The sequence below is a fragment of the Stenella coeruleoalba genome, assembly GCF_951394435.1.
Source record: "Stenella coeruleoalba genome assembly, chromosome: 8".
In the NCBI taxonomy this organism is placed as follows: Eukaryota; Metazoa; Chordata; class Mammalia; order Artiodactyla; family Delphinidae; genus Stenella; species Stenella coeruleoalba.
This window is the reverse complement of record NC_137154.1, coordinates 33405741-33430960: the sequence shown is the minus strand read 5'-3', so window position 1 is coordinate 33430960 and position 25220 is coordinate 33405741. Positions and strand designations below refer to the sequence as shown.

The 25220-nt window shown below is 35.3% G+C and overlaps 1 long non-coding RNA gene across 2 annotated transcripts in view; it reads left to right on the top strand.

The window, feature by feature from the left end:
* The window catches only part of LOC307190799, a 380676-nt gene that overhangs the window by 115358 nt on the left and 240098 nt on the right, over positions 1 to 25220 (top strand). For both annotated transcript variants that reach the window (XR_013829543.1, XR_013829544.1), the window contains exon 2: positions 20564 to 20673. This is a non-coding gene — a long non-coding RNA (uncharacterized lncRNA). The remainder of the gene's footprint in view (positions 1 to 20563; positions 20674 to 25220) is intronic.

Genomic DNA, 25220 nt, shown 5'->3' with positions numbered 1-25220 from the left:
CAATGGAATATTACTCAGCCATAAAAAGAAACAAAATTGAGTTATTTGTAGTAAGGTGGATGGACCTAGAGTCTGTCATACAGAGTGAAGCAAGTCAGAAAGAGAAAAACAAACACTATGTGCTGACACATATATATGGAATCTTAAAAAAGAAAAAGTGGTTCTGAAGAACCTAGGAGCAGGACAGGAATAAAGACGCAGACGTAAAGAATGGACTTGAGGACATGGGGAGGTGGAAGGGTAAGCTGTGACGAAGTGAGAGAGTGGCATGGACATATATACACTACCAAACGTAAGGTAGATAGCTGTTGGAAGCAGCCGCATAGCACGGGGAGATCAGCTCAGGGAGATCAGCTCACTTTGTGACCACCTAGAGGGTGGGAGGGAGGGAGACGAAAGAGGGAAGAGACATGGGGATATATGTATATGTATAGCTGATTCACTTTGTTATAAAGCAGAAACTAACACACCATTGTAAAGCAATTATACTCCAATAAAGATGTTAAAAAAAAAATTCTTCTTGAGATATACATCTATCTATGGGGACTGTTTTTCCAAAGCAGGGAGTGCCTCATCTTGTTTTTCATCCTGAATTTCCTCAGGGTGCTCTGTCAGTCAGCAAACCCAGTGGCTAAAGACTTAATCCTTGTAGAACTGAGTGGTGAGCAACACTTTTTGTTTTTCTTTGTTTACTTAGACTTCTTGGCCAAATTCCCTATCTTTGCAATAAGGGTCTCCTTTTACCTCCAGATGTAGGGAGTGCATCTTTCACATGAGAGATTTATTTCCTGCTTTCAGGGAGACAGACAGGAGGGTTAGAGGACCCCTCTGGCCTTGGCCATTTGTTAAGTATCACAGTAACTCAAACTAGTCAATATATCACTGAGGCACATTTTGGGGTGACCTACTCTGGGCCCCAACACTTGCAACTATTTTATTAGTTTACATCTTAGTTTGGGGATTAAGATATAGAGATCTGCTTATGCTGTGTGGGGAGCAAAATTTGTCCTCCTAAAATGAGTCTCTTTGCCATGCAGATTACTTTGAGCTGGAAACAATCAAGGCCTAAAAGATTCAGGAAGGATTTTTGACTTCCCCCTTACTGCCTAAAAGAATTTACATACAGGGCCTGTTCCTGGAATACAGCTGTCACCAGAGGTATCTGCAGAAAATCTGGGCTAGGTGTGGTAGGGCAACCTCCTCAGGGCCTAGAGATCAGGGTCTACTCTGTGTCCCATCCTCTCTGCATGGCCTAGCAAACATTTGCTTACCAAACGTGTGCTTTTCCATCTCCATGTGAATTGCCTTCCTGCCCTTTGAAGTCCCAAACCACTAACCTCAACATTCTCTTTGTCTTTAGCTGAAGATGATATTTAAGGTAAGGGCTCCAGCCATTTTGGCAAGTTACTCAGTTTTCCTGGGTCTTTGCCTTGTATATATGTTATTAAGCTTGTTTGATTTCCTGTTAATCTGTCTCATGTAGATTTAATTCTTAGACCAACCAGAAGAACCTAGAGGGTAGAGGAAAATGTCTTCCTTCTCCACAGTTGCTTCAAGCAAGGAGCAACTTGCTTCTGCAACAGTTGCACAGAGAGCTTTCATTCAGTAAAACGTGGTTCATTTTAAAATAAATACATCAAATGGGGTCTATCATACAGAATTCAGCTGGCAGCTCACACCACATTTGATCTGTACTCAGGTTGATTCTACTTTGGTCACTGCTACCTGGCTCTTATGATGTTAGTAACTCTTGTATTAGATGTCTAAACATTGTCATTGAGCATTGCATAGGGGAGGATTTATTATAAGCCAGGGCTATAATGAGAATGAGTCTCACATCCTGTAAAACAGAAACTAGGCTGCATGTCTGATGAACTTATAGCTCTAGTATGTAAATTGGAAATCAGAGTATAGGATTTGGTATTAGTTGCAAATGGTGAAGTACTACAAGAAAATGATGAACTCAGGAAAGGATTAACTTGCGACAAGCAGAAATAAAAGGAAAAGAGAAATGCTAGGAATGTGTGGGCTTGCAATGTGGCAAAAGGCATTTACCTGGCGATTTTGCCCCTCAGGAGACTTTTGGCAATGTCTGAAGACATTTTTGGTAAGCAATGTGTTGGTGGGTGGGGAGTTGTTATTAACATGTAGTTGATAGAGGAGCATGGTGAAAACAAAAAAATGTTGCCCGCCATTCCAGTTCTACAAGGATCAAGTCATTAGCCACCGCAGTCACTGACCTATAGTGTGCCCTGAAAGGAATTCAGGACAAAGAACGGGATAAGGCACTCTGCGCAAAACCAGCCCTTAGATAGTTGGATATATTTCAGAAAAACTTTCAGTGAATCCAGATTCTTGCATCATCCCATTCATAGAAACGATTAAAATCATTAGCTGAGATATCTGATCCTCATGACCAGCAGTAGCCTTTTACTGAGATGTATGCTTGAATGCACGGCTTCCCTAGCCAAAACCACATATATACTGGCCTCTCCACCTACCTCTTTGGAGTAGTTCCTCAGAGCTATCTGAGAGGCTGTCTTCCAGGCTGTAGTTCTGAGTAAGACACTAAATAAAACTCAACCCACAACTCTTACACTGAGCATTTTTTTTTCTAATTGACAATAGGGAGAATGTCTTAAGGTTACCAGCTGTTTCTACTGCCTTTACCATTCAGTTGTATTTCGGAATTCAACAACATTAGGCTGACAGACTCTATCTTGATCTGCCACAAAAGGGCGTCCTTAAAATTTGATAAATCTAACAAAATTAGCACATTGGGAGGTAACCCAAGGCTTTTCCTCTAGAGAGTTGTTTTCAAACTGAGGGTCATGACCTATCATGGATCATGAAATCAATTTATATGCATATAGGTAAAGATTAATATTTATTTAAAGATACACATACACATATACATGGACACATATATATGAAACTGGGTCATGATATAAAATTATATCTTACTGTGGGCCATGGTCACTGGGTCATTTGAAAGGTAATGTGAAGTCCACTCCAAAATAGAATGTAGCATTATCATGCCATTGCCTGTTTTAAGAAGGAACCAGTGAACAGAAGCGGAGTGGGCTTCTTAGAAAAATAGAGTGTGGAGAAGAAATTTTGTCAATAAGTCTGGTTAGTACTGCAAAAGGGAGAATACACTTAGGAAAAAAACAAGATAACAAAACAAAATCCAAGAACATTCTCTAGAGTGTTGTTGTCTGTGAAAGTCTAGGAGGAGTTGACCAGTGCTTTTTGAACTTAGGGAAATATTACCTATAATCCATTCTGATTCTGGATTTACCAAGTAATCTTCTGAAGAAAATTCTGCTTATCTAGATATTTTCCTTCTGGAAAGGGGTATCCTGGTTCAGGGACTAAGACATGCCCGTTGTTAGAGAGGCATATTTCGCATTACAAATATAAAACTGTGGAGTCCAGGTTTACCTGTTTCTCACTTCTGAGAGTTTGTGCACGTCAGCTATTAGGAGATAGAAGATCTCTGGAGGAATAAGAACCTTCTAGCCTCTGGGCGGGAGAGACTCTTTCGGGTTTTATTTCACTGTGATCAGCAGATTCTGTGTTCAATTCTGACATTTCCTCTTCCTCAGCTGAGGTCAGGAGCTGAATGCTGAGTTGTAAGGACCCAGAACAAAATGCTACAAGACAGGCTCCGTAACACAAGTTTAGACCTGCTCCTTAGGAAGAAGATAATAGGATCAGGAAAAAAACTGCTTTCATACAGACATGTATTTCAGTAAAAATCACCAGCTAACAAGTGATAGATATAGTAATAGCATGACAGCTACCTCACAGCCCTCAGATATCTAGCAGCCTCCTGCCAGGCAGAAAAAAAAAAAAAGTCACCTAATCCTGACAGATGCTCCTAGGTCAGTAAACTACAGATGGTGTTTAACGACAAAGTCCCTGGCTGAATACACTGCTTCCTATCTGTATATACACTTCTCTGTGAGAAGTATGTGACATCCATACAAAAATCATGCTGAATAAAGGCCCAGGATCCTGGCTCTAAATGGATGGTTTGGGGAAAGTATCACTTGACCCTCTAACCCTCAATTTCTGCATCTACAAAACACAAAGGTGGGAGGAGGAGAGGAATAAAAATATTTTAAAAACTTACAGAATTGTAGGGATCCAATAAGATGATAGATACAGTGCACTTCGGACCATGCCTGACACGTAATAAGTCTCAGTATGATTTCAGTCTATATTTAATTCAATAAGAACTGAACCATGGCCATAAACTCATGACTCCTGAACTCATTCATTCATTTGTTTTATGGAACACTTCTCAGACGCCAGTCAGGGCCTTTCTACCTTCCAGAAGTTCCCTTTCTATCAAGGGGGAAAGACATGCAAGTCAATAACTATAATCAGTATGATGGCACTCTAATTGTCCTTGTATAAACTGATATGGGAATACAGACAGAAGGCTTGGAGAAGAGCTCCAGAAAACGAGGTTTCATGGTCTACTTCCAGTAGCACTCTTGGTACAAGGTACTTATGTAAAGCCCTAGAAGAGCAGAAGAAAAGACACACAGTTCCATCTTTCTACTCTTTCCCATCTAGAGATTCCTCGTCCTTTGTGAACATCTGCCTAGTATTTCTGGGAAAGGAAGGAGGGACATAAAGAAACTAATATCTGTTCAGCATCTTAGTATGCTAGTTACTTTATATGTAATTTAATTTTGGGGGTATAGAATTATATGACTTCAAATTAAAAAAAAATTAACCACATGGTAGCTATTGTGTTTACCTACTTGGCCAATTCCCTCTATTCCCATCCTTCTGGAGACGGGTTCCCCCTCTCTGAAAGTAGAGGTATACCCTTTGGCTCCCAGTAATTGATTGATTGGATAGAAAAGAATGGAGTATTTGGAATCATTTCACTGGATATTTTTGTTGGAGAATAAGGAATGGCTCACATTTACCTTCTGGCCATGAATTCCAAGGCTCAGAACCACTGGTTTCCTGTGTCCATTCCATGTTGTGGGATGCGAGATAAAGAGAGGCAAAAGAATAAAAGATGGAGAGAAACGACCATTCCAATAGTATCAAATCCCCTATTTCAGTCCCTGAGACTCCTGAGTCAGACCTAGTATCTTTGTCTCCTACTTTCTGTGAAGCATCAGTATCTTTCCATTCAATTTTTTTTTATTAAAAAGTTGATTTTCTAACGACTGCCACTGAAATAGTCCTGAATAATGCAGATTCTACAACTGCTAAGAATGAAGCTCAAATTTGAACTCAGGCCTGCCTAACTGCACAGCCTGTGCTCATGTCCCTATACTGGAATATTCTACAGGTGTGTGACTCTTTGAATTTCTCACCATGGTTTGCCCCTTGAGGAGCAATTTGTTCAGTTCTTTTACTCACAGCCAAGTATACTTGTCTAGATAGTACTGAAGTGAGTGATGGGAACATTTATTCTCAACCCCAGGGAGAAATAGAAATACTTTGAATCAATCAAAGGAAGACAATATAGAGCATTGTCTATGTGAGCTCTGATCCTCTTCTGCCTCAGTTCAAATTCTGGCTCATTAGCTCTGTAGCCTTTCTCAAATTTTCCTCATCTATAAAATGGGGATAATAGAACCCACCTCATACAATTGTCGTGAAGATGAAATTAATTAGTGCCTTTAAAACACTCCAATAATACCTTGTACATGAAAGTTGCTCAATAAACATCAGTTATTATTATGATTACTGTCATCATATTATTATTGTGAACATAATATTTAGTTTCTCTGGGATGAATGCCCCATAATACAATTGTTGTAATATGGTAATTGTATGTTTCTTTTGTAATAAACTGCTATCCTGTTTTCCAGAGTAGTTGTTTGATTTCTACATCCCCATCAGCAATGTATGATGATAGAGCTTCTCCACATCCTTGCCAATATTTGTCATCATTTTTTTACTTTCAGCCATTCTGGTCAGTGAATAGCGATATCTCATTGTGCTTTTAATTTACATTTCCCCAGTGGCAAATTATATTGACTGTCTTTCATGTGCTTATTTGCCATCTGTATGTCTTCTTTGATGAAATGCCTATTCATGTTTTTTGTCCATTAATATTTCTTTTACTGTTGAATTTTAAGGGTTCTTTATATATTTTAGATATTACTCCAATTTTACCTCTTCTTTTCTAACTTGGATGACTTTTGTCTCTTTTTTCACTTAATTGGTCTGGCTAGAATTCCCAGTACAATGTTGAATAAAAGTGATGAGAGTGGGCATCTTGTTTTGCTCCTAATCTTAGAAGAAAAGCTTTCAGCTTTTCACTACTGAGTATGATGTTATCCGTGGCTGAGACAATTCTATATCTCACAGTGCTGTATGCCTTTTATATTTTTCTTCTGCCTTATTATAGTGGCTGGAGCTCCCAGTATTATATTGAATAAGAGTAATGGAAATAGACACTCTTGTTTTATTCTAATTACTAGGCAAAGACCATTGAGTCTTTCACCATTTCACCCCTCTCTTTATGAGGACAATTGTTAGATTAAGCTCTCATGGGTAATATGCAATAATCTCTCTATGTCACATCTTAGATCTTTAATTTAATTACATCTGTAAACTCACTTTTACTATGTTAAGTGACATATTCACAGGTTCTGGGATTGGGACATGGATATTTTGGGGAGCAGTTGTTCAAGTACCACAAGTTCTATCAGTTTTTGTCTTGTGTATTTTGAGGCTCTGCTCTTTGCTGTGTATATATTTAGAACCATTATGTCTTTCTGATAGATTATTTTATCATTATTTAAACTCTCTCTTTAATAACTTTCTTTGCTCTGACGTCCTCTTTATATGCTATTAATACAGCCAATTTTTAAAATTTTAATTCATCTTTGCATGGTCTTTTTCCATTCTTCTATTTCTTTTTTTTGTTTGTTTTGTTTTGTTTTTCTGTCCTTTTATTTCTACTTACCTGCGTTGTATTTCAAGTGAGTTTCTTGTGAGTAGCACGTAGTAGGGTTGTGTGTATGTGTGTATGTGTGTGTGTGTGTGTGTGTCTGTGTGTGATTTATCCACTCTGCAATTTTTGTCTTTTGATTGATGTACTTAAATCATTTGCATTTAAGGTAGCTATTGATATATCGTGATAGTTATTAATTCTACCGTTTAATTGTTTTGTTTTGTTTTGTTTCTTCTAGCTCTTCTTACTCTGTTTCCTTTCTTGTATTTCTGCAGGCTACTTGAAAGTTTATTCAGATTCCATCTTTATTTAGTTATAATGTTTTTGAGTATATCTCTTTGTATACATTTCACAGTGGTTGCTCTGGCTATTACAATATGTATTTGTGACTTATAACAGTGTACTGGTGCTAACATTTTATCACTTAAGTGAAATGTGAAAACTTCACTTTCATTTAGAGCTTTTTATCTTCCTCCACTTTTAAATGCCATTGTCTTGAGTATTAAATTTTGTTTCAACTATGAAATATGATTTATAAAACTCATAAAGGGAAAGCATAGTGTATTGCTTCTACTCCTATGTTTGCTCTATTGTTTCTTCCTCTTTCCTGATGCTTCAGGATTCTTTTTTTAAATCATTTCTTTTCTACTTAAAATTCATTCTATCAATCCTTTAGAGTAGGTTTGTTAGTGAAAAATTCTTTAGTTTTTCTTTGCTTTGACCAATTCCCTCAGCTTGATTCTACCCTTCACTCTTGTAGCTCTTGGTGGTGTGGGAATTCTCAGCCCCAGTACAGATGAACACTTGCCCTGCTTTCTTTTTATTGGTGATTTCCCTTTTTTGTTTTGGGGGAGCAATGAACCTACTTGAGTTTCCTTTTGCTGCTAGGTTGGGGATCAGGAAACACTGATGTGGGTCTTCTGTTGTATAGAGAGCTATAAGGTGCCCCGCCACTGAGTTGTTCAATCCTGGATTTTCATCCAGTTCAACTTCTCCTTATCCCTTTCAGATTCCTCCTTTGGTTCTCTCTTATTATTTGCATGTTTTATAGTTATAAAGAGGAAAAGCTGGGAGCTATGGGTCTGCACCATCTTCAGAGGACCAGAAGTCATAAATTGAATTTTGACTCAAGGTCCTTACAAGTTTAATGATGACCAATACTAAAAACAAACAAACATACAACTGGAAATGTCTTTTGGATTCAGACTCATGCGGAGTCCTTAAATTCCTGTGGTTGATATACAAAATTAATGGAAAACAGGAGGGTTCTCAAGAGTCTAAAAGACACTGACAGTAGGGAAATGTTGTCTTCACCAAAATTTTTTATATAAGTTTACAGGTGCCTTAACCTTATTCCCACATAAAAATTGCAAAGTTTATCTTCATTGACCATTCTGATCTTTATTTTTCCTTCTGGGTGATGTTCTTTTCTTTGTGCATGAAGCCTTTCTGCTATAGCAAGCAACATACATGAGTATAAGCTTCTTAGGCAAATTCTCTTGTCAGTGATGTATGTTTCAGATAGTGATGTTCCCTTTGCTTTTCTCCTTAGAATGCTTGTATTCCATATTGTCTCCATTAATTGTCTGGTTGACTGTAACCCATTTGATTAATTTAAGCAAAGATATTAGCTTAAATTATGCTTACCTTTAAGCTAAGGTATTAGCTCAAATTAGCTTTAATTATGCACACATTATGCTTCCTAGAAAATATTTGCATATAACAACCCTTTTTAGTGTCTCAACCGCAAAGATAGTTAATGTAGATATTTAATACTTTGTGACTGGATGGTGGGCAAAATGTTTTGGGCTTCTGTTTTCTTATTTATAGAGAAAAGAGTTGAACTAATTGACATATAGAGTTATTCCAATATTATGATTCTAATGGAATAGGTGTGAATGTACATAATTAATCATGTCATTCTCCCCATTTCTGCAATGAAAGAAAAACCCATTATCTCCTCCAGATTAAATTATTAATGATTAAGGAAATGTGTAACCATGTTGCATCTGGCAAGGATTTATCAAATATATGCATCTGAGATATATTGTGGACTCAGCTGCTATATTCATCTGGTTGGAATAAATAGATATATGGAGAGACAAATGATCCTCTGTGATTTAAGAATATTTTATGTCTTTTATTTTGCTTCCTATCTGCGTACGTAACTACATTACACAGTTAGAATATGCTTTGCTACAGAAAGAACATGTTGCAACATATATCCTATGTCTCATGCCATTGGTACCTATTGTTTGCTAATAAAATATTAAGGAGTTGCTAAGTTTTTGGCTTTGTCCACTAAATCTCAGGGATGCAGGAGATTTATTTACTAGTATTGGGTCTCATAGTAATTAAAGATTAATCAGTAGTCTTATTCTATTAATTTAATTGATTTTATATACTCTTATCTTCACATTTTTTAGTTAAAGGTGATAAAAAAGAAGGAAGAGGAAGCGAGAGGGAGAGAAACATAATTAGGAAAGAGAGAGAGAATTCTGTCTACTCAGAGCAAAACCAACCTTGACAAGTTAAACAACTGAGCACAGTTTTCTGCCTATGAAATGCAAGAAAAATGAGGTAGAAATTCAAGACTCCAGTGAATGCTCAATAATTATTTCCATTCTCTTTTGCGATGGGGTTAAATTTGACATAAATGGGAAATAGAGAGAACAATATTTATCTTCCTTTGTATTCCTCATCTAATTTGGGGCTTTAGGCTATGTGATCTAGACTATAGATCTGCCTCTATCTGTGACCTACTTTCTTTCAGCAATGCAGAATTTCTCGGTTTATATGACTCGATTTTGTGCAACCACAGGGATTACAAATGATTAAGACATAGTCACTAGCACCATGATGATAAGCTGTTTCTTCAGCAACTGCAGAAACAGCAAGGGGGAGAAAATGATTGAGTATAACTAGATATTTAGAGAGGATTTTGAGCTTTTATTGAGTTCTCAGATTCTCTCTTCATGCAGTTGTACAAATATTTAATTGCATTTTCCCCTTCTCTGAATTTTAATATTTTTATTCCCCAGAGCTAGAGTGATTTCTGAAAATCACATTCCACTTTTGCACAGATAAAAGCTGTTTCACAAAGTTCTGTGGAAAGATTATTGCTTAATATTCTCTCAGTTTATAGAATGCTAGGACAGAGTGGATAAAAGTAGCTAAGATTGTTTTTCATATCTTTAGCTAATATTTTATGGTGTACTTTGTTTTGCTGTCATACTGTTGGCTGCATGACATTATAAGCAAATCCTTTTTTTTAAGTCAAATTTTTGTAGATCTTATCATTCCAATATATTTACTTTATTAACAAGACTATGTTTTGCATACTGGTCTCCAATTAAGGCACTCTGAATATTTATTTAATTGTAAACTGTTACCAAGAAGATAATGACACCAACATAGAAATAACCTGAAGTGTGCCACTTTTTGACAGTAGTGTATAGTCTTTCTTTCTCTCTTTATACATGCTTTTAATTGCCATACTAGTTTTTAAGATTTGTACAATGAAGTAGTTTAATTTATTATTAAGAAGACATATAATACATTATAGCTATATAGAGACAAGAAGCAGATTACATTTTCCATCCAACTAAAATTATTTTTATTGTCACATATGAACTTCTGTTTACTATCCACGTGCAAACACATTTTATAGAATTGTAGTCACTATGCACAAGGCTTTTCTGCTTTTGAAATAATATAATAAACATTTCTCCTCTTGAGAGAGTCTATAATCATGAATTCCAACCTTATTCTCTCCTGCTATTCCATAATTTACTAAGCCATCCCCTCTTTTAAAAATTTGTGTTGTTTCCTATCCATCTGCTATCTATGATCTTTATATTTTTATAGTAAAGAATATCTTATTATATGATCTTGCACATGTATATATGTGTGTGTGCGTGTGTGTGTGTGTGTGTGCACTTGAGTGTGTGTATTTTCTGTTATTTCTCTATGATGAATTTGTCATAGTAGAGTTACAGGGCCAACAACTATAAATCCGTATGTCACTATTGCTGTGCTATTTTAGCAATTTTTCCTTAAAATATGTATACATATTTTAAAATGTTTGTTAAAATTGTATGATTTTGGATGTGTCTACAGTATATAAAAAATATTATTGTTTGCAGATGTAATGTGACAGTCTGGCTCAATGTCAGTATATGTGAAAGTCCCTAAATTTTTTTTTGACTTAGAATATCCATCTCCCAATTTTTATTTTCTTTATTAAATATGTACTTCATCATTAACTAAAGAATCAAAAAAATCAAGTTTTAGACGTTTTTGAAGAAGTTTTTCAAATTCTTGTTTCTACTTGTTTTATATGTGAAGAGATTCACAAGCTTAGGAAGAAAAAAAATATGCTTTTAGCAAAGTGTGCTTCTAACCCTTTATCCTGTTCTGAATATTCTTTATCCTATCAGCAGTTTTGCTATAAATAATCTTTCAGAAAGGCATTTTTATAGGAGGCTGGCTAACTAAATGTATACCTGTGAGATCAGTCGAGGCATTTTTATTACTAGGCAGTAAAGGCTTTGTTGTTGCTGTTCTTTATCCACATTGTAGTGATTCAAGAGTGTCTAGAATTATATTTTACCATTTGTGGAAATTTTGAAGATTATAAAAATGAGCCTATCCACAACATGTAATTAAGTTTTGGCCTCATTAATAGTTTACTAGCCTTTATATGCACTGAGGAAGGCAAATAGATTTTATCTTACGAACCAAGTCAGCTCAACTAGTTGTGTGGTTGAGAAGGACAGAGAAGACCCATCTTGTTCAGCAGGAAAAAAAGGCTGACATGCTGAGATTGAATGATTTGTCTCATATGTCACTGGAATGCGGTGGGTATATACTTGCCATGTTCCAGGACTTGGATGTTTTTATACTAATCCTTCCTATTGGTTGATGTAGATCAGCTGGTGCAGAAATATGAAGAAAGGTGTATGAGCTACTTATAGTTTGTAATTCTCTGGATAAATTATTACTTAGGAAAAAAAAAAAAAGTTAAGCCTACCAGGCTATGCAGCAGAACTTTGCTGTCCAAATATTCTCATTTATAGGGCTATGAACCAAATGCTGCTAGATCTAGATCTCACAAGCCTGTAGGTCCAAGTGAAGTCAGACCTACCTCCATTTAAATTGTGCCAGTTCTCACCACTCACTTGTCTGACTATGGAAGTGTAGAACAATGGAAGAAATATCATCACCTAGGAGACACTTAGGAGATGTGTAAAAGGCTATCTGGTTCACACAAGGATTCGTAGGTGTCACCCAATTAGGTAGGTAGGGATTAGAAATTCTAGAAGGCTGAAATGCAAAGGGTGGTTCTGTGTAACCAAGAAATCTCGCATGTCTACAGAAATCTCCAGTGCCCACAATGAAAACATCCTAAGAACTGGACAGGAAGAGTCCTGCTCATATATCACAAGCACACAAAACAAATGTAAGAATTTAGGGGTGCCTCTTTGACTCTGTATCCACATAGCTTTTATAACCCTAAACGTCTCCTTTGATGAGGCACCAGGAAAACACTTGTCTAATGTCTTCAAAACAAAGGATGATTATATGTGAATGTTGTGAAGATTTCTGGGAAGTGTCACTGCTAGAAGGAGTGCAGGGAGTATTTGAGAGACATTAATGCTTACACAGAGAAAAGAAAAATTAACTTGTCAAATTTGCTCTTTACAGTGGCATGAATGCAATCAATTCCTGCATAATTAAAAACTATTTGCAAGAAGTGCTGAGTACTTCTTGTTTCTCTTCATCCTCCAGTTTGTGTTTCCAGAGTTATTCACAAATTTATATTATGTTCTGAACACTTTCACTTGACTATATAGGAAATAATTTTCAATGTTAATTAATTCATATTACTCTTAAATCTGTTTATTTGCAGGGTTAGATGAAATATACAAGAAACAAGATATAAATTTTTTACATTGGCCACAAAATAAACATTGAATGCTAAACGTTGAGAATAGTTTTATTTTATAAACTTAATGACAGTTAATTAAGCTAATTAAGTAAATTTTCTACTTTACTTACATATATGTGATTTGAAGTTAAATATTAATTATATAAATATGTAGTTTACCTTTTAATTTAATAATGCATTACATAAAACTTCGTTGGAAAACATAAATTTTAAAAATTCCAGTAACTTAAAAGGAGGTCAGGGCTTCCCTGGTGGCACAGTGGTTGAGAGTCCGCCTGCCGATGCAGGGGACACCGGTTCGTGCCCCGGTCCGGGAAGATCCCACATGCCGCTGAGCGGCTAGGCCCATGAGCCATGGCTGCTGAGCCTGCGCATCTGGAGCCTGTGCTCCGCAATGGAAGAGGCCACAACAGTGAGAGTCCCGCGTACAGCAAAAAAAAAAAAGGAGGTCATTGTTGTGAAGGGGACTTAAATATTAATAAAGGCTTTGTCCTTAAATCATTGAATAATGAATGTATCACTCACCCATATTTAGTTGTAATTGCATAGCTTAGTAGTGCAAAAACTAGAAAAGAAATGAAATTTGATTGTGAGATTTGAGACAACTTTTAACAGGTTTTGAATCAAATAATGCTAAATTGTCTGAAATACATGAAACACCAACTTTCATTAGTAAATATTATTTTAATATTTTATATTTTCATCATATATTTTCATATTATTTACAGGAAATGATGAAAAATCTATGCTGTGAAAATTATATCAAGTTTATATATTTGTTTGTGGGTTACTTGTTATTCTCATTCTTACTTCGACACCATCTCCAGAGGTCTACCACACAGAACTTCTATGAGTCTTTAATTACTATTTAGTTTTCTAATTCATTCTCCAAATCCAGTAATGTCCTGAAAGAGATAGTCTCCAATGATTTGTAAATACTAAAGAGTGAATATACACCTCAGCATATGGAGGGATAGAAAGCAATTATGTTTTTTGTCATAGTTTCTCATAGGGAATTATTTTGACACGGGTATAAATATGACCTGGTTTATATGCAGTGATATCACATTTCCTCAGTTTTTTCTACTTCAGAACAGCCTGGCTCACATAGTATGCCTACTTTAATTAAAGTTATTGCCATTTTATCTTGAGCAAGTGTTAGGATGGAGTTGCTGTTTATGAAGATAGAACTGTAGGAAGAATTTGTATTGATGTGGAGAAAAATAATAGTACAGATTTTAGACATGTTAAGATTGAGATGTCTATTAGGCATTTGATTTGCACAGATCTAGAGCCCCATCTCATATACTCATGGCCTTCCTTTTACTTCAAGCATTGATATGACAACCAGCTTCATGTAGGGATTACCTGGTAGGCTCTCACCTCAGATATACCATGAATTCTTACTTCCGGGGTTCTCTGATGCTGGATATGGGACATCTGACTCCTGCCCAATTGTGAGGAACCTGAAATTGTGAGGAACCTCATGCTGCAACAATTGACAAATTAAGGATGGGAATCAGTGGATATATGGACTCCTCATATTCAGATGGATAATTTTGAGGCATGATTTTAATTGCATAATTTTAAGACCTATAGAAATTCTTGGCAGAATTAAAGGCTAGTTGACTTTAAACCTTTTTGGAGGCAAAAACAAACCTTAAATGACATATAGCTACTTATAATCCTTATTTGTCCACTTAGTATTCTTTTTAATACTCTTAAATTATATTTTTTTAAGGTTATATTTAAGTTAAAAAGAGTTTTCACCAGTGGAAAGAAACATTGCTAACATTGTTCTTCACATTAAACTATCAAATATCCTATGGTTATATAATAATAGTTTTTTACCCACTGTTATATGAATTATAATTACATTGTGTACCTTTTCATTAGCCTATATGAATCTTTGTATTTAACCGGGTTTTAAATGTGTCTTGTGTGTAACTGGATTTGTTGCATGGATCTTGTATATACTTTTATTTGCTGGACTTTTGTGATAAAATAAATGTTGAATCTTTAATATAAAAAAAAGGAGGGTTCCTATAGACATCATCGAGTTGAGCCTTGATTTTTTTCGTATCCAGTTTGTCAATCTCTGACTTAGTTGGACTGGGCAGACCACTTATATTTAATGTGGTTATTGATAAGTTTGGGTTGAAACACAATGTTTCTCAAATAGACCTTTGATTACAACATCTACCAATAGTTTGAATTGTTGTGTTAATACTAAATAGTTATGAAATCTGTTGATTCAATTGGAAAAAATGTTAGCTAAAATATTTTAGAGTTATAGCAAAAAAATTATTTTCCTCACATTTCAGCCAATTCTAACATTTTATAATCAGAGATTACAACATACTACAGTAAGAAAATAGTTCTTTTAGAGATCTGTGTTGCAATTTTACCACCATCTGTTTTCCTAAATGTTTGAGAAGCAGAGTGCTGTTTTCTTATTGCATACACCTGTGGTTTTCTTCTGGCGTTGGTCTGTATTTACATAATATCCACCTGAAAATGCAGGCTCTGTAATATCTATCTAAACTTAAGCATTATGGGGATAGTATAGAAAACCATTCAACTACTAGATTGCATTTTCTCCTTTCCCAAGAAGATGGGTTTTGTTGTTGTTGTGTGGGCAGCTTTGTTGATTATCTTCTCCCCTTGGGTTTCTGTGCCACAGTAATTCTTAAAAAAATACCTCTGACTTACACAGAACTATGAATTGCAAAAGACTGAAACTTAAGAAGATATGCATACTTCCTATCCATAAAAAGTTCTCTAACTAGATAACTGAACATTGCATGTAATATTGGCATGCTAATAAAATAGACATTAAGGACAGAGAAAGCTGAAATCTGATTACGCATTCCAGTTGGCTTCTCCCTATGTAAAACTGAGAAAGTTTTAGGAGAGCAAGATATGTTCAGTATTTCCATTTCACCTTCATAAAATAATGTTCTTCTACTAGAAAAGCTATTAAAAATGACCAAATAGAAAACTTTCAATGGGATATTAAAATTTTGACTTTTTATGTATTAGCTTTTCCTGTTCCAAAGATTTGTGCTTTCATCTACTAGTTTTGCTGTGTACAATAGTTCATCATTTTTAGTCATGTGTGAGTAGGCCTTTCAAAGCTCATTTTTCCAAACAGATATATTAACATTTAATAAAAAAGATTAATTCTTTCTGGTTTGGGTGTTCTATTTTGGCAAGGAATTTTGACCTTGTAAGATTGTTTTCTTCTTCATTTTTTCTGGCTATTCTTGCTATGTTTGTCTTCTATTCTTTATATGTTGCTATTAACCTCAAAGCTAATGTAATATTGATTTTCTCCTGAAGTTATGTTTTGTTAGAAATTAGAAACATTTTTCAGATCAAATGATGTACTCATTTTTACCTGTGAGACATTGAATGAGATGAATTGTTAACATGATAGAATATCTAGGAAAACTTATGATCCCTGTCATTATACTGTAGTAACAGAAAAATGGGTAGGAAGGGCAATTCAGCTGTCAAAATTTTACATCAACACTTGAAATCAGTCAGGTAACTTGAAATTCAGTGCCAATTGTGTTTTATGCAGTTTCTTTACCCTTAATCATAAATGGTTAAAAAAATGATGGAAGCAGAATAGAGACTGTACAGGCTGAAGTGAATTCCTAAGTTACCACTTTTAGATGCACTGCCAGGTATTGGTATCATAATTGCCTAATGTTTCTTTGTATATAATTCTTGGATCCCATTCTGAATCTTTAGGATTCCTCTGCATTTCATCAATTCTATAAACATCTATTGTGCAGCTACAATTCATAAAGACCTGCAAAATAAAAAACAAGTAAAATGCAGTTGAGGGGAAATACTTCTGCCTTTCACCTCATGAACACTACAATCATATGCTCTGCCATTTGGGGCCACACATTTTTCATCCCTTCAAAAAAAAATAGTAGAACATAAGGCATAGGAATGTGCATTTTTTGGAATTAGATAGACAGTTCTACTCCTTATATTTATAGGGTTCTAGATAAGTAGTACCAACGGCGATACTAATAAGCTATGTCTAGATGTTTAAAAGTTATAAAATTTAAAACTGTAAAGAGTTATAAATTATTAAATACAATATTTCTTTTGCTTCTATTTTGAAAAATGTGCCTTCCTGATTACCTGGAAGCTCAGGTTTTTATTTTAAATATTCAATCAGAGTAGAGTTCTGAATAAAAATAGGACATCCCAGGGCTTCCCTGGTGGCGCAGTGGTTGAGAGTCCTCCTGCCCATGCAGGGGACATGGGTTCGTGCCCTGGTCCAGGAAGATCCCACATGCTGCGGAGCGGCTGGGCCCGTGAGCCATGGCCGCTGAGCCTGCGCGTCCGGAGCCCGTGCTCCACAACGGGAGAGGCCACAACAGTGAGAGGCCTACGTACCGCAAAAAATAAAAAAAAAATAATAAAAAAAAAATAGGACATCCCAGAGTCTAGGCCACTGGCCTCTAGACCTTGGCCCCCAGGCTGCAGTCCGCTTACCTCTGCTAAGTCTCTTCTCCATCCTGTAGCAAGGGAGTCTGAGTGACTATCTCAGCCTGCGCATCCCTGCAGAGCTGCTCTTGATCACTCTTCAGGTTTAGGGTTGCCCACACTGGAAGTGTGTACATGGTTGAGGGGAGCTGAATTTCTGGGAGTGTTCATCTCTCGGCCTCATGACCTTGTGGCCCATGGAGCAGTGCATGTCAGGAGAAGGCAAAGTTCCTCCGAAGCGCAAGCTCCAGATCAGGAGCCACACTGGCCTAGTTCCCAGCTTGGTATTGTAGGTAGACTTAACCTTTAAATCTTTCTTCTTCTCAGTTATCAGTTGAGTGTTCTTTAGTTTAGAGCCAGAGTGCCTGCACTTGAGTATCCGCTTCATGACTTAACAGTTGTGAAATTGGGAATATTATATAATCTCTCTTTCTCTCAGTTTCCTCATCTGCAAATGTGGGTAATAACGATCTCTAACTAAAAGGATTGCTTTGAGAATTAAGTTGATATTTATGGAGTGCTTAAAAGAGCTCCTGGCACACTGAAAATACTTGATAGCTAATTGTTAAAGAACTAAAATAGTTTTCTTAGCTGTAAAATGGGAATTTTAATAATGTCTTTATCATAAGGAGTTGAAAAAATCAGTAAGATAATGTGCAGAAGTGTTATTGCAGTGCTTGGCACAAAATAAGGGTAGCAGATTGTTAAATAATAGAGTATAAAGAAGTAAAAAATATATAGCTCTAGAAATATACATCATAAGATTAAAAATTAGAGCCTTTTTGGGCTTCCCTGGTGGCGCAGTGGTTGAGAGTCCGCCTGCCGATGCAGGGGACACGGGTTTGTGCCCTGGTCCCGGAAGAACCCACATGCCGCGGAGCGGCTGGGCTCGTGAGCCATGGCCTCTGAGCCTGCGCGTCCGGAGCCTGTGCTCCGCAACAGGAGAGGCCACAACAGTGAGAGGCCCACGTACTGCAAAAAAAAAAAAAAAAAAAAAAAATTAGAGCCTTTTTGCATTTTTATTGTTCTTTAGTACGTATTTATTTTTCTTTGACAGTGAGTGATGCTGTGTTTGTCTTGGCTTTGTAAGCTTGAACGTATAAATATTACAATATAATAAATTTACATTGTTTTTCATAATCATTAATCCAAGAAACTGGGAAGTATCACTTCATATTTGCCATTATAAATTAATCCATTCTTGTAGTTGATAAATGTTTGTTATATGCCCTAATTGTACAAAAGTACTGAGCACTTAACTTCATAGTTAACACTGGGACTAGTACGATATCATCAGTCAAAAGCATGCATTCACTTTGTTTTTCTCTAAAACAATCTTCTACCCAGAATGACCAATACATGATGAATTAATTTTATCTTCACAATAAAATGTGTACAGAGGTTAAAATGCTAAATTAACATACACATCCACTGTAGTCTTTTTGGAAATTGCTTTGGGTGTGAAAATAAGAGATGACAATTTTCTTTTTTCAATATTTCTTTATTTCTTAAAAAAAAAAAAAAGAAAGTTTTTAACACTACTCAAAGCCAAGAAACAGTAGATGTGATCCTTGAATTTAGATAATGGAAGATGGCAATGTCTCCTTAAAGTTTCTATAATTGTTCATTTACACTAAAATGAGCGGAAACATTCACAAAATGGTCTCTAAAGCTGTACATAGTCTTCAAAATATGGTATTCAGATTACTGACACTCTAAGATTAAAATTTATTCATAATTCACTAGAGATAAAATGTTATACAGTCATTTATGGCTATTTTGGGAGGAAAAGCCTAATTTTGAAACAGAATTTACCTTGGATAATGGTTGCTGAATGTTTAAATGATTCAACAGTGTAAATTATTAGTAAGGTTGTTGTAACATATTAATTTTACATATATATAAAGATGCGCTTGCCTTTAAACATTAAGTGGTTTCAGTTATTCATAGTTTAATGGTCTTCATGCCGACTGTTGTGGCCAAACTAGAAAACATATATAGATTTGCTTTGAATCTCCAACTTCTTTTGAGAGTCATCAGTCAAAAGGTGAACATATAGCATTTAAAGATATGAAGTATTCTAATTGTGGTAAAGATAAATTTGAGACAGAGAGTTTGTTTCTAGTTTCTATTGACTTGAATCTTAATCTGATACTTTATGAAAAGGCTAACCTTTCAGTTAAATTTATTAAAAGCATGAATGTACGCTTTTAAGTTTAAACATTTTAGCCATCTTGGAATTTTAAAATAACTCAAATTTTAGACATGTTCAGAAATACTATGAATAGAATAGAATTTAGAAAAAATGTGGCATCACATTTTTATCAAGCATAGACAATATGCTAAGTATCACTGTTTTCATTTACACACTTGGAGTAAGAATATTATCACAATGTATATTTTAAGAATTAAATATAATAGTTTCAAGCGCTTAAACCTACTATAATGCTCAGTAAAATGTTAATACCAAATCCACTTACCATGTAACAGCCTCTTGTTTCCAATAAATCTATATCTACTTCTTTTTGGTGTTTTAGGTTTTGTCTGTGTGTCTGTCTCATCTCTCTTTCTCAAAATATTTTGGTTAATTATAGAATTATAATATTTATAACACATGTAATATATTACAATATATTATAATTGTAAAATCACAGCCTTTCGTTATAACCACTGTATCTTCATGTTTTTAATTATTTAAATCTAAACTATAATACATTCATTAAAAACAATTATGGGTCTATAGATTGCTTAGAGATGGTTGTCTTCTTCCAATAAAGAGATTCTTATTTTGCTCACAGGAATTTTACTTCCATATTTAAATTTAATATTTTATGTCAACTATTTAATTCACTGAACAGTGAATTGAATACTTATTAACTGAGAAGGCAACACACCTCTTTCTGAAGTCACATTGCCTGAATTCAAATACCTTTTCTACAATTTAGGAGCAATGTAACCATGGGCAAATGGATTTTCCCCTTTAAGTCTCAATTTCTTCATCTGTAAACTAGAAGTAACATAATACATACTTATCAGGGATTTAAGGACTAAATTATATTGTCTTCCAGCATTTAGCCCAATGGTTGGTGTCTTAGTTTGGGCTGGTGTAACAAATATAAGTTAGACTGAGTGATTAAACAGCAAACATTTCTTTCTTACAGTTCTAGAGGCTGGGAAGTCCAAGATCAAGGTGTTGACAGAGTCCACTACCTGGTGTGCAGATGCCTAATTTCTTGCTGTGTCCTCAGATGGCTGAAAGGAGAGAGAGAAAGTAAGCTCTATTTTATCTCTTCTTATAAAGACACTAATCCCATTTATGAGGGCTCCACCCTTGTGACCTAATTACTTCCCAAAGACCTCATCTTTTAATACCATCTCACTGAGGGTTAAGAATTCAACATACAAATTTGGGGAAACACAAACATTCAGTCCATAGCAGTGGACAAATAGTAAGTGTTCTATTAATATAAATCTGTCTTATTCTCATTCTAGCTTCTTGTCATATGTCAGGCATTTTTCTGTATTGAAGATAGATGAGCATAAAGCAGAGTTCATAGCCTCAAGGATTCATCCATCTAGTGGATAAATCAATTTTATTTTATAAAAATAAACCAACAATAACAGTATGATGTGATGAGTGATGGTGTGAAGTGATACAAGTCTGCACCTGTGTTATAAGAATGCAGTGGGAATAATCTGAAAGACACTTGAGCTAGTGGTGATATAAGAATTGCATCATAGATTCCCCCTAGCATACCCACTTCTCTGAGGCTTTAATCCTTTCTTCTGTTGATACCATCTGTCATCACAATTCCAGCATTTCTATCTCACATAGTATGGACCATCAGAGTCTCCTTCCTTTTAGGCACCATCTTACTAGCATGCTTGCAACCCCTCCCTTGTCTTGCCAGAATGGTAAATGGGAGAGTGCTCTCCAAATAGATAGACTTCCCATGGTCAATTTAATATTTCACTCCCCTTGATCTCACACCCTCAGAAGCAAGTCCAATACCTGTATGCTCTCCCTGCTAAGTCATACGACTCTGGTAAGAGTATAGTCCCTTTTTTTTTTCCCTGTCAGACCCAGTATGTCCCTGGCTGGGTTATGTTCTGATTTAAGTTTTTGTCCTAATGGGTCAGTAGCAGAGTTGGGATTTAAACTTTCATGAGGAGGAGTAACCTCCACATCATTTTCAAACAAAAGGGAAGAACAAGTCATTTAAGGAATAGGCCATTGCTGCTAGCTCAGAGCTGAAAAAGAAATGAGTATAAACTCTCCTAGTTAATATTTTCCATAGAAATACTACTTTGCTGTAGGTTTTCCACAACACTTTCATTCTTTTATATTTTTATATGAGTAGAAACATCAGGGAGGATTTTGAATGGTAAACATTTGATATTGATTTGTCCTTTGTCATATAAGGTTTACATTTAAACTTTTAGAAAAAGATCTGAGTATGTCAGGAAGCTGATAATTTGTATTTACCATGATTTGACTTTTAAAAAAGGAACTGATAATTAGAAAGATGAATAACATTTGATTTTGATAAAGAAAAATTCTTTTATGGAGGTTAAAAGAAAATCAACAATTTAAAATGATTTTGCAGCATAAAAATAACTATCATTTCCACTTTTAAATGAAAGATGAAAATGTGTGATGAAGCCTTGAGAGCCTTTCTTGTATGTAGAGGTAACAGAAGCTCCTGTCTTTTTCAGATAGATGTGTTTTTGGCAGCCAAACTTTGGTTTTTCAGACTCCAAGTAACAACAGAAAAGCCACTATAGTAAAAACAAAACATACCTACTACAGATTACTGTTATAGCTTTTCATTTTTCCTTTTTTTTTTTAAACTAGTTTTGGAGTTATAATAGGTATTTTAAGATTTACTGTAACTCAGTTTAACAAATGAAAAGAATCAGAGTTGTGAATGTAGCACACAGAGCTAAAGTATACTTCCTGGTGATTGTTGGTTGTGAGTAGGGAAGTGATTTAAAATAATTCTGGGGTCATGCACAGCTCACTCTTATGAACTGGTGGGCAAACCAGCCAAGCTTAATGGTCTGAGAGGAGAAAGGATGCCTAATGGATTTTTTTTAAATTGTTGCTAGCTTCTGAAATAATACACAGTGTTCTCAGATGCAGTGACTTTTTGAAGTAGATGTTCCATAACTACTTCAAACAACAAAAAAAAAACAGATATAGAAACAAAATAAATTAAATCCATTTCAGGGTGTCAGAAAAGTACAAGCAGATGAAACCTGATGATAAAAATTTGACATGACATTTAGAGAAATACTTCTCATTAGTTTTAAATTGACAGAATATCTTTGTTCATATGTCCCCTTTCAAATCTCTTTTGGCATCTGAAGAATATAGTGACCAATATTAATAAGTTGGCACATGCATACATTCTTTTCTATTGTTGTAATATTTCCCCTGCAGACTTTCACTTGTATGGGTACTGTTATTTGTATTTTTCATTTGTAACCAACACACCTATTTTGAAAATGTCTGTTGAGCAACCACTATGTAAAATAACACTATCAAAGACAATGGGTTGAATACCATATGAAATGGACACAGATTTTGGTCTCAGGGATTTTACAATGTTTTAGAGTACATAAGTGAATAACTAGTATGTAGAATAGGTTAGGTCAGGCTGAGAGCATTTCTTTATTTCATTTTTATAAATATCTTGCTTCATTTGGAAAATTATTTGAAATGGTTTATGGAGATATATATTCTCTAACATAATCAAAGTAAAACAATGAGACATTTTATTTAAAAAAAAATAATAATAACTTGACATCCATGTAAGGCCTACACATCAGACACATGCCAGAAGGTGTGCCGCTTTTTACTTACGACTTTAGTATAAGGTTAGATTAGAAATTTTCCTGGTGTGAAGGTCCAAAGAAAATTCTTCTTAGGATGTCTTATAAAGGGCCATCATCTACTGTAGTGGAATATATCCTCAATAAAGATTTCAGTGAATGTTCTACAGTAATTTCTTTTGAGGGGATAGTTCAGCTAGTTCAGTTAAAGCAATTTTATTAAAATCTGAAGCAACACATTTGTACTGTAACTTTCCGAGGGTCAGACTGTTCCACAGATAAACTTTAGACTATCCAAATGCTGTGCTTTTCAACCTGTGTTCAAAACATACTCAAAGATGCATGGCAATGTGCAGGGGTACTCAAAGCCACAGGACACCATTTGCACCATGGTGCAAATTTCAATCAGTGCTATGTTATATAAAATTTTATTTTTTATAAAAAGTAAATATTGTGAAGTAGTTTTAAAAAATTGGTATGAGAGGGAGACAGATGAGAGAGTGATGAGTAGGAGAGAGAAGGAAGAAGGAGAAGAAAGAGAGGGAGGAGGAAGACAAAGAACTTCAAAGAAATTTATCATCCATTAGAGCCTGTGAATCTCAGCTCTTGAAAAATGTGTTGAAGTTAAATATATGAATTTAATCTGTTTAGAATGTATTCCATGGGGCTCAAACTTCAAGCTATGTCCCAACTTCCAGTTATCTGCCATAGCCCATCATTTACCCAACTCACATTAATACTGGCGGAGCTTCCATTGACATGACAAAGAAGCTAGAGAGCAGGAAGACTGGTCTAGAAGAAGAGAAATTTGCCTAGAGTTGTGGTTAGGAATATGAATTTTGGAGTCAGAAAAAAAAGCTGGGGTAGAACTCTAACATTATCACTTATTAGCTCTGACACCTTGCTAAAGGTAACCTCACTCACCTCACTTAATAGTCTCATCTTTAAATAGGTATAATCGTAGCACCAATCTCATAGGTTATTTTAGGGATTGTGTTATATATATAATTAACTTTTTGATAATAGATGACTATTAAGTATTCAAATGTATATTAGCTTCTGCTTTTTCTTCTTCTGACATGTCTTGTTATTTAAAAGAGTGATAGTGAGTTCCAAGCATGGATGGTAAATTGACTTGGAAGACAATTTCATGAGAACTTTAAATATGTTTCAGGAATCTGAGAAGCTGGTCAAGGTCATGGCTATGAAGATTAAGACTCATTTGGCATATTTATTACTAAAAAAGCCTACTTTAGATTCATATTATGCTTTATAGTTTATAATTATTTCACATCCAATTTCATTTGCTGTTACATTAATTCTGAAATTGACACTGTTGTAACAGCTGAAACTTATGTAACAAGGATGAGGCAGATTTTATTACGGCCATTTTTCAGGTAAGGAAGCTGAAGATCACAGAGTCTGACATATTGAAGAGCAGGCAGTAGAGACAGAACTTGGACACTTCTCAGGGCTTCTCTAATCCTTTTGCTGCACTGTGCTGCCTGAAAAACCTCAATTCAGCCTCCACACTTAAAAAAAATTAACTTTAGGTATTAATCGTTTACTGTGAAACAGACTCTATGTAAATGAAATATGGAATTAATGAATTAATTCTTTTGTCCTCATAATATCCCTAGAGGATTGTGCTATTATCATCCTCATTTTATGGATGAGGGAAGCAACTGAATAAGTGAGACACAACATTTATTGACTCTGAACTTTGATCCCTTCCCAAAGACTTTGGCTGAAATAGAATCTGCTGCTTAGAACCCCAGAATTGATCTTATTTGGAAATAGGGTCTTTGCAGATGTAATTAATTAAAGAATTTGGAATAAAATCATCCCAGATTTCAGTTGGTCCCTAAATCCAGTGACTGTCATCTGTGTAAGACAAGAGGACATGAAGTGAGACACATAGGGAAGAAGGCCATGTGAAGATGGAGGTTCAAAGTACAAGTTCTCTAATCAGCTGGCCAGGGT